The 5,835-nt window shown below is 36.6% G+C and overlaps 1 pseudogene; it reads left to right on the forward strand.

Annotated features, from left to right (window-relative positions):
- Positions 1-469: 469 nt before the first annotated feature.
- Positions 470-5,549, forward strand: LOC110724902 (annotated as a pseudogene).
- Positions 5,550-5,835: the final 286 nt, after the last annotated feature.

Here is a 5,835-nt window from a genome sequence, read left to right on the forward strand (position 1 = left end):
AAAGAATTTTGACAAACTTTGAGCATTTTGTATGAAAATCACTCTCAAATCTTTTCTTTTTACACTTTGTGGCTTTATTTCTCCCAAAAATTTCTTAAAGTTTCGTAAATTACTTCAATTAACCATTTATCGCAAATTCCTTTGAAAACCCTCAAAGAATAAAATTTGAAAATTTTAGAGATATATAATAAATTAATAATTGACATTAGACTCAAATAGACCTAAATTGTTCCAAACCAAACTAATTATTTTTTAATTTTATTTATAAAAAATTATTTTCAAATTGATTCCGACTTAAATAAACCCAAATTCTTAATCTAATAAGTATTTAGATTCTAAATGACCCGATTGTCACCCTCTAGGGCTCTACTTGTAGGCCCCATAGAGAACTGTTAAAACTCAAAACAAACGCCTATAGGCTGACTTCACTATTTTCGTCTCCTTCTAACACACTACCCCTCTTAAGCTAGTTGGTCCTTGAGCCGTCAAAATTAAAAAATTTACTGAGAAATTCCCGGCATAAAAATTTCTGCTGCTTCATCTTCCTACTACTTCCCTACTAAATAAACCAAAGATCCCATTTCCTTCTTCTCACTTTCTCTCTCCTCCTTCAATTCTCAGTTGTGATCTTCCCCATATTGCATTCAATTTTACTACTATGCTATAACTGCTTTTTGTTGCAACTTTCTGGGTTTTAATTGATCAGATGTAAGTGTTTTTTTGCTGGGAGTTTTTCATCAAAATCCCAAGTAACGTAGAAGATGAGAGGTTCAATTGCTTCATCCCCAAAAGCCCCGGAAGCCCGTCATCGTGTTTCTGCTTCAGTGTTCGTCTTCTTTCTCTCTCTAACTTTGTGTTTCGCTATTAGAGTAGTATGATTTTGTATGTGTGTTATTTGTCGGTGGAATTTACTGTTGATCTAAGTATAAGTTCAATTTTTGGGGTGTTTAATTTTAATGGTATTTCATTGTTTTTGTGGGTTCTTACAATGCTCATTTTGTGGGTCTTTGCTGAAGGATGCTATGCTTTTGTGTAGTTTGATGTTGATTCATATGTCATTTGGATTTTCATGGTTTCGGCTTTTCGAGGTTTCGAATTATTTTACAATGTATATGAATGTTCTATGATGATGGGGCTAGTCATTGAACCTTGTTCATCAAGGGTAGATGGGATTTTGGGGAGTCATTTTTTATGAGATTTTAGGCTTGGCCTTGAAAGGTGTAGGCAAAGGTAGAAAGTGGAGGGGAGGGTTTGTGCAGAGGGATGTTAGCTTCCCCATTTAGGCTCCTAACCTAGCTATTTGGTGAAGGATTGCTAAGTTATTACGGCTCGGATACTCATGTCTGGTATAGGTATGTGCTCCCATTGTTTGACTCGGCTATTTTCTGAAAGTAAGCCATGGTTTTGGACTAAAATGAAGGTTTGAAGAATCCATTCCCAAGTTGGAGTGTTGAGGATTTGACATGGTTACTTGAGGTGCAATGAACTAGTGAAGAGTCCAAGTAACATAGGTATTGAATATGGGGATGATGTAGGACTTTTACCGAACAAAACAAAGCAGTCATTTATATTTCTTGTGTTTAGTGGGATAAGCTGTTCTACTTCTAGTGACTGTTTATATGTGTGTGTTTGAGGTGGAGGTGGGCTGTGGGGAATTGGGAGAGAAGCTGCAATTAGTCATATATGAAGTATATTAGTATACAAATTACGACCCAGTAATAGATATAATGCTTTCCGGTCATTGTCTAACTTTTGGAGCTAATTTAACTTCATTTTTAGATCCAAAACAATGGGGTGTAGGAGCTAGTATACTTTTCATAATGTTGGCAATAAAATGTAGGATAACTAGGATTCATTGAACCAGTTTATTGAGCAATAATATGTTCATTTCTCTTAAATTTCTGTTAAACTTGTTGGTATATAGATATAGAAAGAAAATCTGACAGTTTGGATCTCGCGTTTATCTTCTTTGATATCACATGTTAGAAGCCTGTTTGTCTTATTCCTCACATTCTAATTCTCAGTATAAGGGAATGTGAGCACTGTTAGTAAAATTGGGTTTAACACTGCCCTTGCCAGTCTAAATAGTTTGCTTGCTAATGTTTCTCCGTCTCTTTGATTTCTTTCAGCGAAGAATCAAGCAAAAGAAGGTCTCTAAGACATCGAGATAGTAGAGATGTAGAAAAGGCATCATATACTTCCTTCCAAGATAGAAGTCATAACTGCAAGTTTACCCCATTAAAGTTTCCTAATTGTCATTTTGATTGTAACAATTTTGACACTTCTTCACTCTCCATCCCTTAAGCATACAGAACATATATCAAAATCCAGTTCTCAGTAAGTTTCATCTGTTTCACTGTTCTTCGAGCAATTCCAGAGGTTTTAGTTCTATTTATTTCAATTTATAGCTTGTTATTCCAAATTAATTCAAGGCTTCAACTTTCCTGGTATATTTTGCATTATCTGAATCAGTGACCACTTCTGCTGGTTTCTTTTTTGAATTCACGCATTTCCTGTGTTTATTTTCTGAATTTTATAGTAGTGACTATCATTTATCCTATGCAATTTGCTTAACACGGATTTTTTTATGAATGCAGGATGAGCATTGTAGATAGATGGAGAGGGGATAGTCATGTTGACAAGCGCTATGTATCCGATCTAGCTATTGATTGGAATCACATCTCAGAAGTCATGGAAACTCTTATTGATAAGAATGACTATAAGGCTATAGGCCTGTTAAATTTCAAGGAAAACGAAGTTGATAGTTGGCAGGAAATGTTACCTTCTCCTGAGCATATGATTTTGCATCTGGACCATGTTCCTAAAAGTTTGACTTGGGAAACGCTGTATCCTGAGTGGATTGACGAGGAAGAAGACTTTGAGATACCTAGTTGTCCTTCTCTTCCCAGTATTCAGGCTCCTAGAAATGCACGTATGGATCTTATTGCTGTGAAGTTGCCTTGCAACAAGCTAGGAAAATGGTGGAGAGATGTTGCACGGCTGCACTTACAGCTTACTGCAGCAAAACTTGCTGCATCTGCTAAGGGGTCATATGACCTGCATATACTGTTGATTTCTGATTGCTTTCCTATCCCAAATCTCTTCCCCTGTAAGGAACTTGTGTCGCGTGCTGGAATGCATGCTGTACAAGCCCAATCTCAATACCCTAAGAGAAAAGATTCAGCTTCCTGTTGGATCATGTGAACTTGCGCTCCCTCTCAATCCAAAAGGTATTATCTCTTTGTAGATGTTATTCTATTGGTGCAAGTCTGTCTTTTGTGTTTTAAAGATCTAATAGATAGATATTTGTTGTGCTGAAATGTTTTTATTTTAACTCTGGATGTGTATGTGGTTCTATTTGAATTTATGATGTGGCATTAGTACGAGGTAATGTTAGACTCTTAGCTACATGGCTTATACCTTTTTTTTTTTTTTTTTTTGAGGAAACATGGCTTATACTTAGTTCAGCCTACAAGAGTCATTAACTATTGCACCAGAAGTCCAGAACACCACTCAATTTGGTGAGGATGCTATTAGTCCTTGTTGGCCCACTTTAGCATGTGCACAAGGTGTGTGGAAGGATGCATGCTGTTAAACAATAAATTGCTTTGTGATTAAATTTCATACTGGTAACATAACTTAAACACACACACAGATGTATCGTTCTAATGAATGAGAAAGAAGGTCAATTAGCCAGGATATTGATAAAAGCTCAGTTAGACTTATACATGCGTCCTGCAATTCCATTTTGATAAATGTATTTCATTGACTGAGGTGATACAAGTTTCTTAACGTGATTTTTGCATTTGAAAAAAACATTCTATCGGGACAAATAATGAATAAGAAAATAAATGCTGGCTCTGGGAAGTGTGCTGAGTGCACTTTTGCCCCTGCAAATCATTTCCTGTCATTTTATCATTTATTTGATTTAAAGGTTTGCATACAATTATGTAAAGCTGGGTTAATGAGTGAAAAAGTTATTAAATTTATTCCTAATTCTTAATTATGACTAAATAAAAATTATGCAAGGAGAAACTAATGAACTTTTCCCCTTTACTTGGGGAGGGTGAGGGGGTCAAATCCTTCAACTGAGAAGATGGAAATTTTTGGACAGTTTCAGAGTAAGATGTCCAAATTTCCATGGATGATAGTCATGTACTATTTTAGCTTGTTTATATGCCTATCCTTTAAGGAGTACCAGTAGTTTATTATTAAATACACTTTCCTTCAGCCCTGAATTACCTGTGAATAGTGGTGTCATTACGTCTTCTATTGTTATTGTATACTTTTTCAACCTCCTAGTATGGTTGTATGCATGACCGAGTGTTCTGTATGCTACATGATATTTACTAATGATTAAAATTTTAACTGGAACTATTATATCAGCCTATCTATCTTCTGGAACTGCACATCGAGAAGCATATGCTACTATCCTTCATTCAGCACACGTGTATGTATGTGGAGCCATTGCAGCAGCACAAAGCATTAGAATGTCTGGTTCAACTCGTGATTTAGTCATACTTGTTGATGACACAATCAGTGATTATCACCGAGGTGGCCTTGAGGCTGCAGGTTGGAAAATCCATACCATTCAAAGAATCAGGAACCCTAAAGCTGAACCAGAAGCCTATAATGAGTGGAACTACAGCAAATTCCGTCTCTGGCAGCTAACTGATTATGACAAGATCATTTTCATAGATGCAGACCTTCTATACTCCGAAATCTCGACTTCCTATTTGGGATGCCAGAGATTTCTGCCATAGGGAACAACGCTACTCTTTTCAACTCTGGGGTTATGGTAATTGAGCCATCTAATTGTACATTTCAATTACTAATGGACCACATTAATGAGATTGAATCGTACAATGGTGGGGACCAAGGCTATTTGAATGAGATCTTCACGTGGTGCATCGAATTCCCAAGCGAATGAATTTTTTGAAGCATTACTGGGAGGGTGATGAGCCTGAAAAGAAAGAAATGAAAACCCGGTTATTTGGTGCAGACCCACCAATACTTTATGTGATCCATTACCTAGGCTTGAAACCATGGCTGTGCTTTCGGGATTATGATTGCAACTGGAATAATGAATTATTGCATGAGTTTGCCAGCGATATTGCACATAAAACTTGGTGGAAGGTGCATGATGCGATGCCTGAAAATTTGCATAAATACTGTTTGCTTAGTCTAAGCAGAAGGCAGCATTGGAATGGGATAGAAGGCAGGCTGAGAAAGCGAATTACACTGACGGCCACTGGAAGATAAAGATCAAAGATCCAAGATTGGAAAGATGCTTTGAAAACTTCTGCTTTTGGGAAAGCATGTTGTGGCACTGGGGTGAGAAGAATTGGACCGACAATGCAACTACTTCATCTTCACCGGTGTCAGGGATTAAAACAGCATCTCTTCCCTCTTTGTAGTTTCAGGGTCTGATTTTTGTCCATCAGATATATATAGACTCAGAGATATAGCAAACAGAAACAACACATTTTTTCCTGTGAAAATTTTATAGAGTATGCTGAATATGCTGATTGCATATGCCGATTTAAACACTGTGAAGTTTGAATCACTAGTCGCCCTCGAGTCTGATTCAACATTAGGCTGTTCAATCTGATAGATCAATGTTATGACTAATTAGGACTCGCTGCAAAAACCTAGTTACATATTGTTTTTTTATTAGTTTTTGAAGAAACCTAGTTACATACTTATGTTCACATTACGCTTCAATGTCTTGCGCAATTGCACATTATCATTGCACCTGTAATGCAATTTTGACATAATCATTGCACCTGTAATGTAATTTTCCTGTGTTATGGAAAATGAAGCTCACTTCCTAAA

The sequence above is a fragment of the Chenopodium quinoa genome, unplaced genomic scaffold (genome assembly GCF_001683475.1).
Source record: "Chenopodium quinoa cultivar QQ74 unplaced genomic scaffold, ASM168347v1, whole genome shotgun sequence".
NCBI lineage: Eukaryota > Viridiplantae > Streptophyta > Magnoliopsida > Caryophyllales > Amaranthaceae > Chenopodium > Chenopodium quinoa.